Consider the following 23,421-nt stretch of genomic DNA (forward strand, 5'->3'; position numbering starts at 1 on the left):
TATATATATAACAGCTAACTAAGTAGACATTCGACGGTATTAAACATCTATTGACAATAAGCTTGCCGACCGGTGTCGGCTCCCCTAGAAAACCTGTTTGTGGTCAGTTTTGCTTAATGTCAAGTGTTTAGCTTCGCGTATCGACGAATACCGGCCGGCCACTTCCCGCTGTGGTTCAGTCTGTACAGAGAGCACGAACGATAGAAAATGGCGAGTGACAGCTGTCACGTAATATCCTCTGTTTGGGGACTGCTAGTATCGGGGAAAAACGGATATCTAGAGAGGGCAATGCAAATATATAGACAGAGTCGCACGCAGGTACCCACTCATCATGGCCGCCATATTGAACGACAATCGCTTTGATCGGTCCAGAGAGCAATCTGGCCAGAAAAGATGTTGTGACTCGCTTGGTGGGCACACGTATTAGCCTGGATAGGATTCTGTGCTCTCCTCAGAACGAAGCAATATTTCTAGGCATTGTAGTGGGCATGACAGGGGGCCCTATTGAAGGAGCCTATTTTTTGTTGCATACTTCCGTTAAAATAGCATTCAGGTGCATTCGCTAAATGCGAAAAGCTAGATCGACGCAGGAAGTGGCCGTATATCTACCTTGTAAATCAATATGCGCCGAGCTGCGCCTTTTACAGAAACATTAACCCTCACCATTTCGATTTCTAGATTTCTCCAAAGATTTCCAGAAGGAGGAAATGTACCAATAAAGAAAAGGCTAGCCGCTACCATCCCTTTGCTGCGGTCTTTGAGTTGAACCGCGCTATCGGCCGAGTGTTGGTACCGCCTTTCGTCTTATCTCGGCCATACAGCCTAACTGTGGAATTAGACGGAACGGTAGCGGTCAGTATTACAAGAAGTATGCCTGGCTCAGTCGCCTCATAGCCATGTTGCAGGATACGACTGAACCACGGATCTCTAATCCGTATCGACGCGACTAGTATCGCCCACCGATTTGTCACCCTCGTGGCGTATAGCACACATCCAAATCAGGAGTTACAGCCTCGTACAGCAAGCCGAATCAACATGATTCGGACTACCCATCTTATTTATGGATACTTATAGTATTTGGAATGGTAGTTATGGGACAAATTTATGGATAATCACTACGTTTCTGTAAGACACCATAAAGGCGTACACGTGTAACACTTGATGCGAATACGCTTGAGATTCGATAATTGTAAAGATTATGACATATATATATATAATATAAACCATTTATCTTCTGCTTAGCGTGTCCAATTGGGCTGTTCCCACTTTTCGATCTTCAACACGAGCTCCGTTGTGCTCGACTCGTAATACGCAGTAAACTTGAATACTCTGAATAATATACTCGTAGATACGAATGCATAGAATGATCCACTAGCGTGTATATACTGCATCTGACACGAAGTGTTCGGAAGCGACAAAGAGTCATTTGCAGTATTTTTGGTAAAATGATCATGGCGTTTAGTTCGTAGCTTATGAGTGAACGTTCCGATTTGTTTGCTCATTTTACTTGGGGGTCCAAGTTTCAAGAATCCCTTCACATGTATTGTGGAAGGCAAACGTGCAGGACACTGCTGTGATACGGTTATTTAGCTGGTGGCTAGCTTCGGTCGGCCTTAATGAAGCTATGTCATCATCATCATTTCGAATATCGCATCCATACGCAAGCGAAATTGACGTTCATTTGTTCAGCGATGTATGGGCCGCGAGGGCAATGGCGGCCCACTGCCAGCAGGACGCTAACACGCTATTTTGAAGACCAGCTAGGCCATTTATTCCTACTAAGTTCGACCGCTGAATACCAAGAGACCTTCCAAGACAAGCCATAATAACGTCACGCGGATCAATTCGTAGTCATCAGTGTAGTCATTGCAGCAGTCAAGCGTATAGTGGTAGCAGTCCGAAGGAGCGTCGATAGAACAGACAGACAGACAAACGGACAGGTAGATTTCAAAAGTATGAAAGACTATGCTATAAATTTATTACCAATGTCTAGTTCAATCTATTGTTGACAACTTCGGTTGGCGGGTCGCACAGAATAGTGATTTAAGTACTCCTACGTTGAGACCAAATGTGAAGCCAATATTTAGCAATCAGTGTAGAAAAAGGCGTCTCGAGGCTATAGCGGAAAATGGAAGTTGGTAGATATGGAAGCGATAGAAGCGTCATCACCGATTCATTTTACCGGAATGGCCTAAGGTTGTCTCGTCAAACATTTCTAGTTGCGACTTTCGCTGATCCTGTGACAGTCTTGTGAGATAATGATGCAAACGAATCTCAACCCAGTTTAGAGTGGTTTGTTTTTGCTAGGCCAATATTAGAGCCGCGTGTTATATAACACGGCCAATGATTCAATTGCAAGAGATCTGCGAGGAAAACTGTAACAGACAGCGACATCGTAAGAAAATTCGGTAGGAAAAGATCAACAGCGAGGTGACCATACGTTACTTCCTGCATAGAAAGAGGAAGGTTACCACACAACGCGGCAGGCTAATAACATTGACAACACAGGGATACATTGATTAGAATGCTTTGTAACGAAATGATAGAAATCTTTTTTCAAATGAAGGCGGCACTGCAGGACAAAGTCGCCAACGTAACTTGTCCCGTCCTTTTCAATATCCTCAATCAGCTTTGACAACTCGATCCCCTCGTATTGTTCTTATTGTTGCGGTTGCTTTAGCTGGCTAGGAGTTAGATGGGGTACATATCAAAGATAGAGCACTCCACTTGCGTTCACTTCAAACAGTAGAGGGCCTTAGCTTCCTGTATGAAGGTGAGTGGGACGAGATAATGGTTTCTGTATTTGCAGGTCATAAACTGATCGATCACATAGCCGATAAACATATTGTACTCACACTGATGCCTCTATTCGTATTGTAAATCTCTCGATTCCTGTCGTTGGGCGTTTTTATTATGGCTCAGCTGTTCAGATTCAGCTGGCTAATTCTATTAGAGTACATAGAGATAGAATCGGTAGAATACGAAATAATGACCCGTAATAGTATTCATAGGAATTCGCCTTCCTGGGATGAAATTGAAAACTATATGAGTTGTTCCATTATTTGGTAGATGCACCTCTGAAGAATCGTCTTAATTAATGACTTATATTCTTTGGATTTTTGATAAAATTGTCATAAATAGATATGCCTTCCCTTTTTCATACGTTTCTTTCTGTTTTCATCGACTTCACAAATAGTTGTACGTTTTCAATGATTTCGTCTCGCCTTCGTTCTATGTCTCTTAAGCGCTGAGCCTGTCTGTGGCCAAAAACATCAAACGCTTTCAACATAGTAATCAAGTATGTACATAGTTTGTACATGTCGAGGCGGTGGCTTGACAAGACCCATAGACGCAAATACACAAAGAGCACATACGAAACTCACTGCTCTCGCACGGTCGCCGTCACATATCATCGTATAATCTTCACAAGGCTGAAACTTTTTGTGAAGTGGTTCAGTCATTTCGCTGCTGCTGGCACTTCAAAAAGCTGCCACAGCCTGACGTCAAATTCCTGGGCATGCGTGCCGTACGTCTTGCATGGCCAACTGTCATAGGAATAGGGTAGGCGGTGTTGTGCGATTGTTTAGGGGACCCACGTTTAAGCAGCATTTCTCTTCGTCTTTTGAAATAATGACCTAGCGACCATCTCCGCCAATGATCTGTTATCTCATCGGTAACACCGCTGCTGCTGCTTCGGTATGGTACGGGCAGTGAAATAAGATGGATGGATAGACAGAAGACAAGCAGCGCTGTTGTTGCCATATAGGTGTCGCCATCAGGTAGGCAGTCATCGTCAGCATTGCGGTTTCCGGTCTAGGCGTTCTGCACAGTGAGTAGCTGTGCTGCTGTGCATATTTCATGTACACGCGGACATCGCGTACGCTCGTTGGCCCTTTTCTTTGTCGTCCATTTATCTGTCGGTCTGTAAGTACCACGAGATGAGTGGTATGGTTATGCTTCGCGTTTCCACTACTCAGCACCATGCAAACGAGACCGTTATTTGCATCAGTGCCGTCATCATTATCACTATCGCCACCGACAAGGACAACATCCTCATCGTCGTCGCTGTCGTCGCTATGATCACTACGAGCTGCAGCAGCCGCCATTAGTACGAATTTGTGTGGTTAACCGTACGCACCGACATATATGCCACAAGACATAGCGTTGCCTGCAAAAACAGCCCGGGGCCACTTTACGAGCCCAATAGAGCTACACTACCACGAGGGCTGTCGTCTGTTGCTGAAGCGCGCATGAGTACGTAACGGCACCGACAGCTGCCTCCACCGAACATTGTCAATGGAGCTTACGGTTTCACTTTTGTAGTATTTTACTTTTATTCTTTCTCTCTCCCTCACTCTTTTGCCTTCTCCCTCCGGTTTCGTGTAATACGTCTGCACTACGCCTAGTACTTGGTACGTACAAATACACGAGTAACTTGCACTTTCTTTTCGCAGTTCATAGGTACGTCCCTATGCGTAGCGCGGCGTATACATAGAATGTTATGCACGGCTGCTAGTCTATCTCCGCATTATCTACGATGCCGTACCGTTATTGCTATGGACTGGGCTAAAAACCTCAAGCGGGCTAGCAGCTTGTATCCATGAGCTACTACAGGTATACATAGACTTTAAAGCAAGCTTCACCCCTCGCCTCTACCTGATAGTGCAGGCACTATATATGTAGCTGCATCAACACTGTAGCCCCCAAGCGTCAACGAGCCATGAGAGCAGCCCCTGCTCCCCAGAAAAAAGTCGGTACCTCATTTACCATCTGTGTCCGTGGTCTTCGTTTTGTTGTCATTCTTTCAGATCCAGACGGAAGGTTCAGTCGCTGTCTGTACAGGAGTCGCTTGCACACTCAGAATGTCAGTATTGAGCGCTCTTTTTTTTTACCTTTACATTTTTACCCTCAAAGAGGAACACAGAAGTGGAAATAGAGCGGGGTACAAACGACTGAGGGGCCGACGACGAAAGGCAATAATGTCGCTCAATTACGAAAATTGCATGACAGCACAACAATTAATAATTATATTCACAGATGTACGGTAAAAGGCTACATACAAACGCTCATATATATACACAGACAAACGAAAAGGCAGGTAGCTGCTATTAGACACATAGAGCACGGTTGTACGGCTTGATATGTACACGTTGTGTAAAAGCAACATACGGGCGATTTGTGTATAGCCTATGCGAGTACAGCCGGTGGTAGTTCGCCGGTAGTTCGGGGTCGCTGTACGAGAGCCTATGGACGTGAATTCACTAAATGAATATTACACTTATTAGGTTTGGTAGATGGCTAGTTCACCGATCGTTGGGCCCAGCATGGTCCCGGGTCGTTTCAACTCGATGGCCTTTGCCAACAAGCAACGCATATAATATCTCCAAGTGATAAAACATATATATTGAAAGCTGGGGTGATAGAGAAAGGAAAAGGGAGGGAAACTAAAATGAAACCTTCCAACCCTATCTGCTCAACATTATAATAATAGAATTCGTGCACATGTTACGTTTGAGTGTACACGTAGGACGAGATATATAGGTTTATTCTTGAACGCCGCGAATGCGAAGAAGGAGCACGTACGGCTCGGTGAACGGATGTATACCTTAAGGTAAAATGATCGTATAAAAGCGAAATTCTACTGTACTAAAGTCTGCGATAATAAGAATAGGTCCAGCAGACATCACGGTGTGATGCTCGTTGACGTCGGTTTAGAGAATTGTGGCGTACCGATAGACGTTTCGAGGAAGTACTAATACACACATACGTGAAATATGAAGTCTTCAAGGAGGAAGTGATCTTCATAGAACAAGATTAAAATCAGCCGGAGAGCGAATTGATTAAGCATAGTTACTCCAGTCAGCTTTTGACTGGCTAGGTATCAGCTTCTAGAGATTAGATACCGATTCGTTTGTGACTTACGACTGTTATCAAGGTTCATCAATGGATTACCTAGCGAAACGATTGTCAAGCCATCTTGACCTAATTCGCGAAACAAAATGCCGTTAAACTACTGTTAAGTAAAATAAACTTTTACTTCATGAACTTTGGTAAGTTTCATCTAGGCATTCAAGACGAAAAACCGCACATTAGCTACATCGGACTTTTTTGGGGCTGTAGAAATTACAGTACATATTAAATTGATATGCACGTGTCAGGCGTGTCTAAATATATCGAAAGAGCTTCTTTCCATAAAAAGAGATTTCACTACGGGCATTATATTGCAGGAACCCATCGCTATGACGTTAATCACTCAATTACGCGTCATTTTACGAGGAACTCCAATAGAGATAAAGGTAGGAATTAGGTATAAAAAGGCCTAAGGGAGCTTGTGACCGGCTTGGAATGATAGAGGATAAATAGAACTTTGAACGAAAATATCTTGAAAGAGGTAACACCCTTGCAAAGCGATGCGCGTACCCAACCTGCTAAAGGTAGGTAACAACCTTAGGCTTAACAGACTAGCGTTTTCTACCTTAACTGTATTGTGATGACACAGCTGGGCCGTAAGGTCAGCGGTGAAGAAAATAACCCAGATTAGGCAATATAGAGACAGAAAGGCAGATGATCGTTTTGTACAAAACCAGTGTAGTTCGGCACGCGCAATCCGACGATAGATAAACAAAAATATCTAAAACTGTGTGTCAGTACATCTAACTGTTGCATCTAATGGGCTAGGGCCTTATAAACGCCTTGAAGTAGTATATTGCAAAAAATACAGCCGGAACAAATCTCTTTAGAGACATATTCTGTAGGTTCAGGTCCTGCAAGTATAACCCGAATTGAATATAGATTCATCTGCGACCATTATTTTTGATTAGTTATTGTAAAACAAGCACAAGGCTTATCTACGACCGCGCTCTAATATGATGGTATAAGGATAAATAACTGATGGTGTCTACATAAGGTTATCTTATACATATACATATAATGGGAGTAGGATCTAATTTAATATGTCATTTACCCCAAAATGATGGAGGAACCTGTATCGGCTTGTACTGCCTGGCGCATCGGTGATGGCGAAGCTAGGAACTGCTAAAATTCTAGCCGAAAAAATTGATTGGAAGCAGAGACCGGTGTACGGCCCGCCTACCGCATGTGACGAAGGTAATCCGTCGAAAGGTGTGCGATGGATTGTAAAGGAAATACAATAGACACATAAACAGGATAAATGTCTTCCAGTATTAAAAAATGTAAACACGTTTAGTCATTAGCTCGACCATATCATTACTACAAAAGAGAACAGTAGCTGACCCAGATATTTTACCAAATGCACAACAACCGTCCTCAGCGTTTCTGGCAGGTAAGTTCACTTTGAGACGACTCTAACAATTCTATCAGACGTGAACATGAAACCCACTCTAGAACAACGACTGAAAATAGTCACAATATATATATATTCACAAAAATAAACTTCCGGTTATTAAATTAGATAAACGTTGTTATACGATCATTTTCGCTTGCTGGAAGTCTCTCTCTCACTTTTTACCTTACTGTATCGTGCGCTGTCATCTTATTGTATATAAGCAATGGCTATTATTTTGTCTGCGCAGTCTGCCGGCGAGCTAGTCAACCCCAATAAATAAGTAGTATCTCATATACTTCTGGGCACTGCTACTCTACACCCTATACATATGGTAGAGCAATCGGGCAGTGTCTTGATTCTCTCCCTGCCTCTGGATCGGCTTGCTCTGGTACGGCGCTGCCGCTACTGCCGCCCATGCTGGTGGCCATGATGGCATCATTAGTGCCAACGTATATGCCTGTTCTTGTTGCTAGCAGTGATGGCGACGGCGCTGTTGCTGCCGCCGCCGCCGCCGCTTCCGTCGGTGCTTTGTAAGCCTTGAAATAAATTGCTCCACCGCTACTGCTGCTTGAAGTATTAGAGCTGTTCGCGTCTGTTGTCGCCAGTGTGATCAGCCTGACTCACCGACTGTGTAGCTCGTTCCGGGCAGAGACACACGCAGACACACAAACATGCATAGAAATATGGACGCAAATATATGAACAGACGCTCAGTGGCGGCGGTTGAGGTACTTTCATAACTACGCCTGCGGGGGAACAGTGGAAGCAAAAAGGACGAGCGAGCAACCCAAAGGGAGACAGAAAGATCAAAAACGACGAGCAAATGAAGAGAAAAGCATAATCGACAATCACTTTGTTTCGTATCACCTATGCGCATATAGCCGGTTGGTCATCAGCAGCCAGTGGAGGATGGTCGACTACGTTGGGTCGCTCCCGCGAACGCTTGTTCGGGTGGCGCTCGGATGTTGTCTTGGTTACGATCGCTGTCGTAGCAACAGCAGTAGTAGTAGTAGTAGTGTGAGAGGCCTTAATTTCCTTTTTTAATTTTTTTTTATTCACACAGGTCAAGCCAATCACTGCTGATATTGCTGTTTTGTGCGCTTTTCAGCGATTCGCCTCGGGCTCCCCTGCTCGGTCTGGCGACAGACAGACTGACTGACTGACTGACTGACTAACAGAGTCGATGTTTATATAAAGCCGGCCAAATAGGTTGTGAAGACAGACGGCGGCACTGTACGTAGATAGGGCCACTTAAAAGTTTTATTATTTCTCAATAGTCACAAGAAAATATATATACACGTATATATGGTCCTGTACAATGTGTTGAACTGCTAATGGCCGCTTTTGTTCGTGGCGTCTTTTTTCGAATTTCGTTTTGTATAATCGTCCGTTGCAGTCGAGCGTTGTGTCGTTGAGGAGCTCGTTCGTTGACTAAATCGCGTAATTTTTTCTGGAGTTCCGACTTCAAAGTAGTAGATGTGTAGATTGAAGTACGAACGAATTCGCGGCGCTTCCGAGGTTTCAGGCTACAGAAGTGCAGCTGCCAAAGCAGCCGAACAAATGTATATCGTCTACCGCGACAACTCTACTTCATACTCTGTATTACTCTCGAAGCTGGCTCAGGATGATGATCGTCTCTGGACACCACAAGTCGAGCCAGTACGTTCTCCAAATTGAAGATGCCATTTTTTAACTGATCAAACGACCCCTAAACAGTAGGCTCAACTATATCCTATATGCCAAACTTCGGATTGTTTCACTAAATTTTGGACCTAGGTAAAGGGTAAAGACGGGCAGTCTATCGGCTTTAATGTTTGAATTCAATTCGAGGTAGAATTTCATGGACCGGCTAGACGGTGACAATGGTCAGACTGCAGCAAAGAGAAAGATGCGTAACAGCCTAACATTAGAAAGAAAAGAAGCGGTAAACAAAACTACTACTCTTAATAAAACAATATTACCTATAAAAAGTATTCTTTTTGGGTGTTCATTGTTTCGGAGAGGTACACCTTATAATAGGGAACGCGCTCGTCGTGACAGAGACCACAATGCCAGTGAACAAGCATTCGTCACAACTGGCTACGTTTTGACCGATTATGCGAATTTTCATAGAACAAGGTACTAAAATCAAGATCAACTGAGTACTAAATGATTAGTATTAACAGCGGGCAGGAGAACCGACAGAGGCAATGCCCGTCCTGACGAGGACTAACCACAAGCAAGCAACTTGTAATGAAGCTCTTTCTGTTTGCTCCATTGTCGATAGAGGGCGTTATGCATAGCCGTCGGTGAAGCGTGTTTATATTGGAGTAAAATAGTCATTAGATGATCACACACAGATTTATATCTATACATGTAAATACCTTCCTTTACTTCACGACGAACGAGACGCGTATGTGATGTGAGAAAATAACTGTTCGGTGTCGATAGATAGATATATATATATATAGGGTTGTCAAAAACGCGTTGACCGTTTTTTTAGGTGAATGGCTCGCTATCTCTGGTAATATGGGTCTCGCCGGAAAGCCCACATCTGGCAGTAGTAGGTGTGCTAAAATTGTTGGAATGCCTCTTTCCGAATCTAAGGTATAGCGTCTCAAAGATAAGTGAAATTTCCGTAAAAATGCATTTTATTTTAAGATTTCATTACGGTAAAGGCGCATATGCCGCCTGAGTCCATAAAAAGATTTGTCCTGCCCATGGTCAAGGTGCGTTATTGAAAAGAAACGATACAAATAATAGTTCTGTTCTGAGAATTTCAACGAAAGAGACGCTTCTCCTAGTGGTTAGCCAGTTACAAATTGAGCTTATGAAGTATTGGGAATATCGAGCAGTACCGACACGTAAATCACTATGATAGTGCCAAGGGGCTAAATATCCGCGCTCTGACACTTTGAATTTATTTGAAGAAAGCGAATTCATTTCGAACATGATCGTACTTTCATTTATGGAACCCTATAGAAATGTAACGAAGTCAAGCCATTCATTCCTCGAACGGTCCATTATTGTGGGGCATCAGAGGTGGATTACATGTAATAATAATGCGCAAATAAAAAAAACATAACAAATACACCCGACATTCTGTAGCAAAGCTGAGACTGGCGCCAAAGGAGGTAATATGATGTGTTTGGTGGGGTCGAAGAGGAATCGTGCATATGGGTTGTTGTTCTCTAATCAAAACTATGATCCAGGGCATATCAATAACCAATAAGACTGCAACAAGTCACTGATAAAAAATTGACCGGAACTGGTCTGCAGAACCGGTGATGTCGTCTTCCAGCGTCCCAATGACGCTAGCTGGCAAAACTTAAGAGAACTTGCATGGGGAATTTTCATCCCGTATAGCCCAGATCCTGCGCCATCATACTGTCGTCTGTTTTGGTCCTTGCAAAGCTCCCCTAATTCTGTTAATTTCAACGGAAGGATGCAAAAATCACTTCCGTTTAGAAACTACAGAATTACAATGATAGCATTAAGGTAATGTCGAAGAAATGGCAGCGGATCATTAATCATTTTTATTAGTGATTATTGTTATCTTCATATATGAAAAATGTTTGCTTCAATGTTGGCTTCACAGTCAATACTTTCTCAACAAACCATATGTATTTTCTTGAGAAACAATCAGGTGAACACGGCATCGATTTTTGTTAGCTTATTCAGTTTAAAGCTACTGTTATTGCATCAGAGGAAGAAATGATTTCAGTGGAAGGAAAGGAAATTTAACCTCAATGAGGAAGGACAACAAGGAAAAGAACATATATGAGAAAAATCCAGAGGAAATCACTGGTTTGGCCATTGGTCGATCTTAGGTGACATCTTTTGAAAAAGGTTTAGCCAAGTGGGGCAAACGAGGGCAAAATATACTTCAAGAATCAAATGCGTCATTTCTGTTTAGAGAAGTCCGGAGTTGGTATACATTATCTAGGTGTAATATACAGCATATCAACTATTTAGAAATGAACTTGAAATAATAACTGAACTTCGATTTTTCAAGGCTTGTTGCCCAGCCCATGGATGACCAGATCCAGATCTTGCCGTTAGAACTATTTTTCATATGAGTCCTTTACTACAGGTTCTGACCTCAAGCGTAAAACATCACATATACGCAATTTATACTATGTGCCGACTTCGTATGAGCAAGAAAACTATCACCGGAGTAGATCTAGCCACTGTAGTTGCACCACGTACGTGTGCTACACAGTGGTGCCACTCTAGCTCCAAACGTGGTACTCTGCAGTCATGGTTTTCGTTTTACTGGATAAAACTACGTTGCTTTTCCTTTATTTGCCTCAATAATTCTTACTCTTTTTCTTGACGGTCCTGAAAAACCCCGATTGCTTTCTCGATAACCCAGTTTTAGTTTTATGTATCTGAAAACCTAGCAGGCCCCTCGTTACCAGCCAATAGCTCGTATCGAACTAAAGTAACCTTCAATTGACTTTACTCGTGGTGATGCTATGTTCAGCGCCCAGCAATCACGCAAATCGGGCCGGTTGACGCGCTGGCGGCTTGAGAAACAGCTTCACGATCCGAGTCGAAGACTTCGACTAATTGCCACCAGTAGACTTCCGTTGCCGCCGTCCATTAATGACCAGCTGACTGTTCTGCCGCAGCCGGAGTGCCTCACTCGTGAAATGACCCTGGAAAAATGAAAAAAGTTTAATAGTAATAACACGCTACCACGTACTGAATAACGTTGTACCGGGAATACCAACAGCGGCTCGAGCAAACACCGACGAACGCACGAACCAAATAGACTACTAAATTACGTCAATGGCGTATCATTCATTACTTTTTTACTCGGAATGGACCCGTTGTTATATCAGTAGTATCAACGTCCCGTCGGTCGCTATTTCTGCTATCGTACTGCACGATTTAGCGCTTATAAATGTAGAAGGCGATGTTGTCGATGAAAGCAGAACTTTGTTTTTAAGCAACTCCTCGAAATATTTATACGGGCCAACTGTCGTTTCTTTTTTTTCTCATGCCCGCTCTGCCATTGAATTGAAGGGTGCAATTTTTGTGCAAAACACAAATACCTATATATATTGCATGTATTCTCTGGATACGACATTCTTATATCAGTACAGCCCCACGCGTCCACTGTTATAGGTAACCGATTTGTTGCATTAAAAAAATACGTTTTAGTCCATTCATCCACGGTTCAAAAGTGAGAGCATGTATGTCCTTAAGATTATATAACGCCCAATCGCGCCTGTCCCGTATAGACCATGACGCAATGTAACGGCAATACACCTTGGAGTCAACATGGAGTCGAAGTGTCACGGCCGATAATATATTTTGTACGCGCATTTGCGTCATTGGATCGTATCAATAGTATATAGGCTGAATGATCCATCGCAATGTCGTTTACCCAAATTAAACTAGAGTGCCAACGTGGGCAAACATTACGAAAGATCTTGATATCATTTGCCAACTTACGATTGGACAGTCACAACCACACATGGGTGTCTGGCAGATGTTCAACATAAGTATAACTTAATAAAGATACACATCCGATACATACGGCTATACACAGGCAGGTAAGGCTCGCTTTTCAGGACCTAAAATTTTAGTCAATCTGCTAAAATATAGAATTGAAAATTATAAAATGTCTACGGCAATAGAAATGAGTTGAACACTCAACATAGTAGGAGACAGAATCGTAAAGATTACAAACGTAAATTTTACAGGTGGGCAAAGAAGAGGACGAAGGGTAGCTAAACTCAAATCAACAAGCTACTATCACGTCTACACTGTGATCGTTCGTTTTACCACCACCACCACCACCACTATGGTGATATATGTTCAAGCGAGTTCGATGTCAGCCAGCTAGTTTCACTGTTTCTGTTCTAAGCAATTAAATATGCCAAGAGGCGAACGGCATCAGCAAAATTGTGGTCCGTTGACTGTAATACTTGTGTAAATTCTGTTTTTACGGCGTACGCTTGTGTGGTTATATGTGTATAAGAGCGAGAGCGTTCAATAGAATAGAGATTAGACAATTTATAGATATACCGTGATATCTATTGAGTACAGGTTGACGTCATTGACGTTTCCGAGAGGAACCTACAGCAGCATGACTATATTGTCGAAGTATCATTGTTGGATAAATACTGTTAGAACCAGGATGCTCGCCGCTTATTTCGTTCGAACGTAAAACGTGTATTAGGTAAGCAGGCTATAACATCATTGCTCCCTGTTGCTCGATCCCAGCTCACCGAGGAAATCTGTCGCGTCCCTTCGGTACTAATATATATATAAGACCTTGTTTACGTTTAATTTTGTATCGAGCCTTACCGGTGCTACCTGAGACGTCTAGCGAGACTTCCTGGGTTATCTCCACAAGCTAAACTCGACGCGGGCTCAAACTATACATGTCATACGACAGAGCTTGAGCCATCAGCCTCGATCTTTACAGATGGCGAGAACGCACGTCCATAAAAGCTCAAAAGCCATTAGCAGTCATAAAAACAGCTTTCTAGAAAAATGAGGGTTGTGAGCGTTACAAATGCTAGAGAATTCTACCCAGCTTTATTGGGTCGGAACACTTGTCGAAAGTTAACATTCAGTGTGACATCAACTGCTTGCGACTATCGTGCGAAACTCCTTTGGAATACTATGTACGTCAGTTGTGCAGCTCAGATGAAGTTATTGATTAATCTGTCCGGCTATAGCTGTAACATGTAGCAACGTGCACTGGTAAACTAGAAAAAGGACTGCATTAGCGTATCAGGAGAAAACATCCAAAGAACAAAAGTACAAATCAACAGCGAATTCTTTTTTGGCAAATGCAGAATAGTGCAAAAGCTGAGATGTCATCCTATTTATTCAGGGCAGCTTTTTGAAGTCCGAAAAACGTACAGATACTAAGAACCAGAGATAAGTGTAGCTTCAACATCCACTGACTTCGTTACCGGTGGCAGCGGTGGTATTAGCAATCTTAGGTCCTACACTTACCATTGATTGCTGCTTGCTGCTCGTGTCGGCTTGCGTGAACCGGCCTCGAGAGTAAGAAACGTCGACTCAACGAGTTCCGAACTCTCAGCGCTTCTGGGTTAAGTAGCGATTAGTGATAGCGTCTACGGCGCACACTGCCGCGCTCGTCCAGCAGCCACTGCGTTATTGGCCCCTCTTCCGTTGGCAATTGGAGATTTTTAAAGCATTTTGTTCAATCGAACATACAGAACAGAAACGCATGGTAATTGCACGGGCAATGAAGGAGTCGAACGACAGAGACGTCCAAAAATACGCTTTTGAAAGTCGTTTGCTCGAACAAAAACATTGAATTTATTTTGTTTTTTAATGAATTAAACTTACAATATTTACACCTAAACCAGATATCTAAGGCAAAGGGTAAGTAGGAAAGTAAGATCATAACGCTTTATTGTTAATTACATTGATCATGAAAAAATAGGCAGCTAGTGCCGGGGACGCGCAACTAGGAGATCTTCGGTTCTACTCTAGTCGGGTACATGTAAACGTATTTATAATAGGTAAAGCATTGTACTTTGACTGCTATATCTGGTACCGTTTCTATAAATGCAACATTTCGTCTGCGAGTAAAATAACCGATGTTCTCCACCAGCCAAAAGCCGTGCGTTACTTGAAACATCTGGTTTACCATCAATGAAAAACTGATAATAGAGCAAGATTGAGTTCCAGACTGATTGGTTGACGAAATAATTAAGCTTTTGTTTCCCGTTCATGCAGATACGACTATTTTAGATAGTACCTTTGAGCATTCTAAACGCAGCTTAAGTGAGATAGGGTATCAAGCCGCGAACCTAACGTGTAACACTCATTACGTTTGTTGATAGCTTCGATGAGTCCCTTCGATCGATCAGTGCCTGGCGCTGAGCGGTTTATCTTAGTTGCGTTCAGCTATGGCATATGTGGCTTTGCGTTCGCTACCGACACGTGTGACCATCTGTAGGGGAGTGGATTTATCATTATGTCAATGCGGTTAGCTCTTCGTTGCTTGGCATACTGTCCACTAAACCATAGTTGCAGTAGCAAAAGTAGTGGCGACGACGATTGGCGAGCCAAATATGAAGGTAAAAACGAACCGCGTGAGAATAGTCATCCACATAAATTCTGAAAAGTTGCGTTTGTTGCTGATATTGATGTTATCTTCAGCGGATCCCCTTCCCCGCGGATGCTGCTGCCGTTGATACTTAGAGTTCATTCAGTACAACCACCATGATTTCCGAACTAGCCGGTCTTGTCCTGAAATAATCTCCAAACTGCCACCGTCAATAACGGACGCCACAGCGGACACAGAAGCGGAAGCAGCTGCAAAGCGAACAGTCAGGTTGGCCTAGATAGCCACTCCTGTCTCCCCTAACTCCCTACTCAACGACAAACGGCACCAAAAGCGCCACGCGCCAGCGGCTAACGCTGCTACCGCGTGGAAGCTAGTTGACAACAATAAGTGGCAACCCATCAGGCAACAAACGTTCTACCAACTTCAGTTCTACCTTACTTACCACTTACTTACCTACCCTCTTAACTTCTTACTCGGTTATTCGATTATCTAGCTTGCACGCAATGAACAAACAACTTCCTGTTAACTTTCTATAGCTACCAGCTAACTTATCCGACGAATTGCTCTTATATACCAAGTGACTAGCTAGCACAGCAAAGCAATGGGGAGGGACTTGGCCGTCGACTTTATGTCCGAAAGTGGCACTGCAGGAAGTGGAAAGCAGGATCCAATCGAGATATCGAAGAACCCCAAACGTGCAAGCCCGTACATGGTTACATACGTATGCATTATGTTTAAAGACTTAAGGGCGATTCAGTATTTTGTAGATCAAAAAGAAGGTAGCTAGTCATCGCACCTACGTATATCAGCAGACGCTGTTACCGTAAGTACATGGCGCTACACAAAGAAAGGCAGTGTTGACGTAGATTACTACATAGGCATAACGCCGATCAGGAGGCAGGAGACGGATAGTAAATGATGTCCTTGCTGCTATTAGCTATGGGTACCGTAGTTTAATTTAGCCAAGTTGATTTGGCAAACTTTAACATTCTATTACCATTGTGGCTGAAAGGAAAGTAATTGAGTGATATTAATACACCTAGGCTTTGAGGGTGATTCAGCTTAAAGCAAATAAAGAACAGGGGCGATAAGGACGGCCAGGCAAATGATCCTGCCCTAACATCTTGCGGTACTAAAAGAAATTTGTCAGACGGAAGGATTTATGTGGATACTACCTAACACAACAAGGAATGACGCAAAGAACACATTTGGCGAAAAGGTGTGCACTCGAATCTCAGCTTACGAGGCCATCGCTTTGTAACTCTGTAAAGTAAAACAGTGACCTATATATGACTATTGTAATAAGTTGCAGTATAATTAGATATATAGGTATATTCTCTAACGGTTCTGTTGTAGTTCGAGTCATTATCGAGGAAGTTTTTATTAATACGACAATTATATGATATATTTACGCTGTACAGAAGTAGGCGCAGTGAAATCAAACAGTATTATTGATATGGTATTTCGCTCAATTTTGATCTATATATTGACCATATGTCAGTCGAGTTTGCCACCTTACGACTTCCCTTCAAATCTATTAGACCTTAATATCACCTGTATTATCTTGCCATATTGTTCGCCGGTCATAGCAGTGAAGATTATGTAAATATTATTGTCAGCATGCTCTCTCAGGCATCTGTGAGATTTAATCAAAGGTGAACCAAGATAGGCATACATAAAAAGTAACATTTTTGAATACTAGTACAAATGGCTCACTTAAAACCTTTTAATTGAACGTAATGGGGGTATTGACGGTAATGCTGGAAGTTCATCTCATTGCGGACACATCGACCTCGTTGTTGAGGCAGCAGCTTAATTTTATGGCGCCGTAACTAGGGGGTGTCCTCTTACCTTGTAACGTTCCACCCATTGTCGTAAACCAATAAACATAATAATAGAGATGTTGTAATATTCCTATGGGATTTGCCTGCATATTTTCCAATTTCAGTACCGCTTGTAATTTCCCTATTTTTCGTACTTTCTATGCTTCGTAAGCGATGCATAGTCTGGCCCTTCTGGATCCTCGTCGGCAACGACTGTCGAAGAGGCTTTCATGGCTCACCCACACCATCAGGGACTAAACCAATGAGACCCGAGTATCAAGATATTAAACCTGTATGGCAAGAATACTCTTATAGTTTGTAGAATAGTGTGCGCTATAACCAGTAGGTAGAATCTCTTGGTGAGGGACCAGGAGAAGTTTTCTTCGAAGACGGGAGCCGATTAAGTGCGAAATGGCAGGAGAAAAGCAGGAGCCAGTAAGTTTTCTTCCCTGCTGTCTACTTGCAAAGTACTCAATCGCAAATCGAAGACGACGACATTGTAAAGAAGATGGCAACAGCTTCCATCGGTTAGCTGCTACTCCTGTCGCTACCATAGTATAGAAATAGGAGTGCACCGCCATTAGGATGGTTTCTAATTTCAATCAAGTGCCCTGTGACGATCGAGTTTCAAATCAGATGGCATCAGGTAGCGAGAAGCCGGTATAGCGGGTACCTGTGCGCGCTACCAGCAGGAAGCCGCCATGCTCGGTGTCAGTGGCTGCTGCGAGCCGGTTGTGTCCTTTTTGGTCCCGTTATCCTGGTCTTTCTAGCTCTCTCTTTTTCTGTCACTCAGTACATATACACTTTATGCAGGTGACTCGATTTTTTCCTCGGAACGGGAAGTCTACAGGCACAGAGCTAAAAAAGTGCGGAAAAAGCTGGGCTAGTTTAGCGCGCATAAGCTGACGAAAGCGCTGTGATCTAGGTTCGAACCCGGGAAGAGATACACTTCGTTTCGTGCTGGGAGCTAGTCAGCCGTCTCATAAAATGCCTAAAAGCGATATTGGACGGCAACCCAGAAGCTGATGAAAGCGAGCATGCAAGCAATAAACATAATAGCGGACAAAGAGAGAACAAAACGCTGTCGAGTTTCAGCTAAAAAAAAAAAAACACCAAAGAATACGCGCTGTTGAATGAGTGAAAAAAATTAGCAAGCGAGTGAGTCTTTATAAGTGAAACCGCATGTCTTTGGGAAGAAACCGAGCGACATAACACGGATAAATCTGTGGTGAGCGTGAAGACCTTGTTCAACCAAGGTACGTTTCTACAGGAGACTAGAACGAACAAAAGTCACAGCAACGTTATTTTGCATTTAAATAATACCATTTATGCGAGTTTGGTCGAATCTGTGGCTTAGCATAGAAGAATATCAGCCTACCGGGTTCGAAATCGATGTGATTAAAACTTTTTGGTGGCCTCTACAATACCCAAGTGAAATCAACGTATGCTACGACTAAGATAAATACTTGTGTACCATCTTATTTCATCAGAAAGTGTTCGATCTACAATCAACATAGAATGCATTGATTCTGCACAATGAACTAACCGTATAGTGGGGAGATTTTTACGCTTTTTTTTAGTGTCGGACTTCCGGAAGGGATTTTGTTTGTGGACTTGTCCTGCAAATCGTCCTGATTTGCAAGTTTACTTATGGCTATCTGTCTTTCTCCGAGTCCCTCTAATTGTAGCTTTTTCCTCATCATTCTTCTATATAAAATGGCTTACTACTTGTTCATGGCAGGCGCGATTAACCTACATATTTGCTACTGCTACGACTCTTCTGTCTTCCACCCATCGTTATAAAGACCCAGCTATGTCGCTTCTTTCTTGCTTTTGGCCGTTGCATCCTGACTCTCTTATTTACCCATCTAGCCTAATGATAACAGCCAGTCAATCAGTCTGATACGAACAGCAAGCAAATAAGGCACATCTTCCTTCATTGAGTGTAACCCTACCGGTGGCCTTGCAGTCCGAAGGTACCTATCTCTTGGCTTCATTTCCAGTAACAACAGCAGTTTCTAGTCGCGCCAGTCTCGGTCCTCAGAGTTGTTGGCGCCCACAACAAGATCGCTGGCAGTGGCAGCAGCAGCACTTAACAACAACAATTCTACAGCCGCTAGCGATTCTGCTGTGGCCGGCCGCACGCTAGTCATCCTACGAATATAATAACAATCATATGATAGCAGCGCTATGAAAGAACAGTACGGACGTAACAACAAGCTCAAACAATACATGCCCAGACACACGTATATATACATACGTTCACGTAGACGCACGAATGCGCACGACGAAGCAAGTCGAATTGATGCCTTTAGCTAAATACTACACCAGCTGGTGTTGTTGCTATCGTTGCCAGCATTGGCGGTGGCGCCGGCTTAATCGGCACCAGTGGCGGCCACCCGTTCAATTCTTGGCGGATGCTCGCTCGAGTACTGCTGCTCTACGTAATAGTATTCACTGGCAGTCGTGGCTACGGCCTTTCGACAGATTGCTGAGCGATGCCTCTACCGTTGCTTCCTCGCTGGCAGCCTTTCTAGTTGGATGGCTCTCTGCCTGCCTGCCTGCCTGTTCGATCCGTCAGCCGTTGGCCACACCGCACAGAATAAACATTTTGCCAGGTCAGATGGAACATACAAATAACATCGTCCGTGGCATCAGCCAGATAAGTACCAAGCAGCGAGCTCAAGCAGCAAGCGATGACTGACGGAACGGCCAGCAGTCCGGACGAGCACGGGTTGTTCGTACGAAGCAACGAACGAATGGGTTGTTGTGTGGAATGAATCACCGCAAACGAACAGAATCGTTATTTGAGAAACGCACGGTAAAGCGCTTGTAGAAAAACCAGCAATAGCTCAAGCCGTTGCCAGATACGGTACCGGCGGCGGCCGCTACGGATGCTGGCGGCATCATCATCACCATCACCGGTACCATCATCATCGACGCCATCACCACGACCACCATAATAATCATCACTAGCGTCACCATCATGATCGGCCGTAGCCTCTGTGGGAACGGACCACGTTGAGGCTTGTCCGCCTGGCGCTGATCCGTCCATGGTATCCGCCGCATTTGACGCTGAGGGAAAAAGATCGATGGCCCCAGAGCAATAGTAACCGTGTCGAAGGTGTGAACGCTGCTACTAGATGTAGTAATGGTGGCTGACGTTCATTGTGTTGTATGCAATTGCAGTCGTACCGGCAGGTCAACAGCATCGGCGTCATCGACCATAGGTAACGTTACCAACGGACGCGTGCTTTTAAAACAGCATCAGCAGCTGCATCACTAGTGAATGCCATACCGCCAAGTACAAACAAAGGCAAGACGTGGATTTTCGGGTGGTAGAAAAGTGTACGACACGCGTCTCTATGTAGGTAGCAAGTTCTTCGTTGGATCGCGCACCTCTCCTCAACTATAGCTGGCATTAAAAGCTATGTCGTTTTGCGTTATCAGTAGTACATGTGGCAAATAGATGTTATTCAATGCATAGCAGAACACATAAGCTGACCAATGAGCTCAAAAAACAACTGTGTACGGAAGTGCTATAGAATAAACAATGAAAAAGTATTGAGATACGGAAATATAGTAAAATATGAGCTTTGAAATAGTATTTTTACCGACTGCCGGTAGAGTTCACGTCATGTCTATGTATAATGCACAGTGTAGAGTATTATCCGTACACACAAACACTGATGGAACAAGGTTTTTTTTCCGTAGGAAAGCCGCGTGGTAGCATAGAACCGACGTTTGGCACTGTCGATATTTCACTTCTTATGGATGTTCTATTTGCCGATCATCTGATCGATAGCCAATCGGACCCTATATCAGACTTGCCTTGAATTAATAAGTGTCTTCGTCGCAATTGAATGAAACGTTCTGAGAAGCTCAGTATTTAAGTCATTCGGCATTGCCTGACACGTCTAGCATTCAGCATTGATTACGGGAATATTTTTTCGTAAATAATCATCATTCTCTTCAAAAATTTTTAATAACTATTTCTTTACAGTAAATGTTGTATGACAAATAGAGGGATAAATAAGTAGTAACTTAATCTACATCGATGAAATCAGATACTGAAGTGTATCTGCCTTCGAATTGTGCAGGATTTCCTGGATTGTGCACTTAGTGCTAGGAAAAAAAGCATCCTTTTTTCTATATCTATCTATCTATCAATTAGCAAATTATGTGATATGAAATATTAAGACGATATACAGATTAATAATAGCCATATGCAGAAGTTCTACACTTCCTGTTAGATAAATAGTGACCTATCGGTTTAGCAGGTTCAGCCTATAGGTCGGCAGCAGAGTTGAAGGCAATAGCTAACAACTTCTCCTGCGAAGTATTACGGTCCTACGACTCTTTCCCTATCGTAAAATATATCGCACCTTTACTCTCCGGAAGTTTGTCTATGTCTGTAAGGGTACAGGGAGCTATGTTCAAGACGCAGAGAAGGTAGCGGCAATCTACATCGACATAGATATGGTTTGTCTAATGTTGTTTTTGGTATTCATTTGGCCTCTTTCGAGTGCGGAACACTATACAGATGTACATACATTCATACAACACGTTACTTAACGCGTGCCGTCAATTAGGTTGATCCAATCGTCTCGACTCGCAAGCTAAAGAAAAGAAAAAAGGCAATATTACATATACTGTTTTGCTTGTATAGCGTTTGCCTTCAATGCAGGCTGCGAATACCGCGTCTGAACTAAGCGGGTCGTGTGCCATGCTCCTTAGACAACGCAAATCGAGCGCAGAACAATTTCGAGCTTCTGCTGTACACGGAATGCTACTCAGGCCAGACGGTCAGACAGAAAACCCGTGTAACAAGTATACATTTTCTATTAGTAGGGGAATACTAATGAGAAGGTCTCTTATCCTTGTGTCGGTTAAAGCACTCGACTGTTTATCCAATATAGAGGGAGGATCTTATCCTCACTCAAAGTGATAGAAAAAAGTTAGCAAATTACTATACTAATTTCTATACAGAATCTGGCAGAATCTGGTATCGAAACGAGTGAACAGGAGACCATATTTTACTTAGTTGGAGTTGCGAAAATACTAATATCCGAAATGGTATAACGTTAATTTTCCCTTTGATAAAACATTACCGGAGATACTGTCGCGTTATTTGACAGTCGTTTTATAACAGTAGCCTTAAAGGCGTTAATGGACTGCAACGCCTAATCTAGTGTTTTAGGGAGAAGTTGCAATCTTTCCAGGACAGCGCCAGGATAAAGCGCATAAAAGGTACTGTAAAGAGCTCTTATCAATTTGCTGAGTCAATTAATATTTACTTAGCATAAAGGTAATTTTGCCTCCCCTGCATGTTTCATGTGTAGACCGTCTCACCGGCGCAGCCGTAAGGACGCACCCTATAGAAAAAGTCGCGGATCAATGTTTGTAGCAGAAAACTGCTGTTTTATTATATTACTATAGTTCTACAGAGGCCTTGCCACAACGCTAAATAATAAAACTTATTTGTCTAATAGGTGTTTGTCAAGCTTGATAAGCAGCAATGGAGAAGATTACAAATCAGCCACTCTAGAAGAGGGGAGATGTTTTTCGCGCGCTGACGATTTGTATTGTTGCTAGGTGCCTTTCGCACAGTGGCCAGTGTGGCTTTATTTTGGCCCGACGGAATCGAGGAGCACTGGAGCTTACTCCTGTCTGCAGATTCAGTTTTAAGCCATGTTCGAAGATTTTCCTATTGCACGAAGGGGCTTCAACGGGCTCGACGATAGCATGAACCGGAAAGATTGTTATAAAGTATTTGCCAGCCAACTTTTTAAGGGATAGTATTCTTGCGCATTTTCCATAAAAATGAGTTAGCTTGTGTCTTCGGGACGGCAGCGTGGTGGACACGAGCCTAATGCAGTGACACAGGCGCAGGTACCTACTGCAGCGAAGGCCCGTTTTCCCTTCTATACTTTTAATAGGAACACTGGCAGTGGTATATTTTTATAGAACCCAAAGTCCTTCGCTCCGAAAAAGCAGTTGGTCCGTTTTGTAGCAGTGAACGACCGCCACCGGCGCCGCCGTTGCCAATAAGGAAAATGATGATTTAGAATAACACCGTCGTGTAGCTGCGTACGAAAGGTGACACAGCCGCAGTAGCAACAGCGGTTGGAAGTGAATACAGCGCTGGCTGAACTCTCTAGATTTTACAGAATTCGCACAAGATCTGCGCGATGAAACGTATTGCCTACGGGTAGCGTTTAGTTATTCTATATATATATATATATA

General features: G+C 43.2%; 2 long non-coding RNA genes across 4 annotated transcripts in view; one reads left to right on the forward strand and one right to left on the reverse strand.

The window, feature by feature from the left end:
- The first annotated feature begins 4,047 nt into the window (after positions 1 to 4,047).
- On the forward strand, positions 4,048 to 9,278 carry LOC111266386 (uncharacterized). 3 transcript variants are annotated; one of them, XR_015313417.1, is made up of 5 exons: positions 4,048 to 4,864; positions 6,228 to 6,434; positions 6,980 to 7,107; positions 8,414 to 8,538; positions 8,702 to 9,278. It is a non-coding gene; the product is annotated as an uncharacterized LOC111266386 (long non-coding RNA). The 3 variants fall into 3 exon arrangements; XR_015313418.1 differs by having other exon boundaries at positions 4,048 to 6,434; positions 6,980 to 7,303; XR_002684059.2 differs by having other exon boundaries at positions 4,048 to 6,434.
- A 639-nt stretch (positions 9,279 to 9,917) lies between these two features.
- Positions 9,918 to 23,421, reverse strand: part of LOC111266385 (uncharacterized) — a 15,129-nt gene continuing 1,625 nt past the window's right edge. The window contains exon 3 of the long non-coding RNA XR_002684058.2: positions 9,918 to 11,945. This is a non-coding gene — a long non-coding RNA (uncharacterized LOC111266385). The remainder of the gene's footprint in view (positions 11,946 to 23,421) is intronic.

This window comes from Varroa jacobsoni, unplaced genomic scaffold, assembly GCF_002532875.2.
Source record: "Varroa jacobsoni isolate VJ856 unplaced genomic scaffold, vjacob_1.0 scaffold_1078, whole genome shotgun sequence".
Taxonomy (NCBI): domain Eukaryota; kingdom Metazoa; phylum Arthropoda; class Arachnida; order Mesostigmata; family Varroidae; genus Varroa; species Varroa jacobsoni.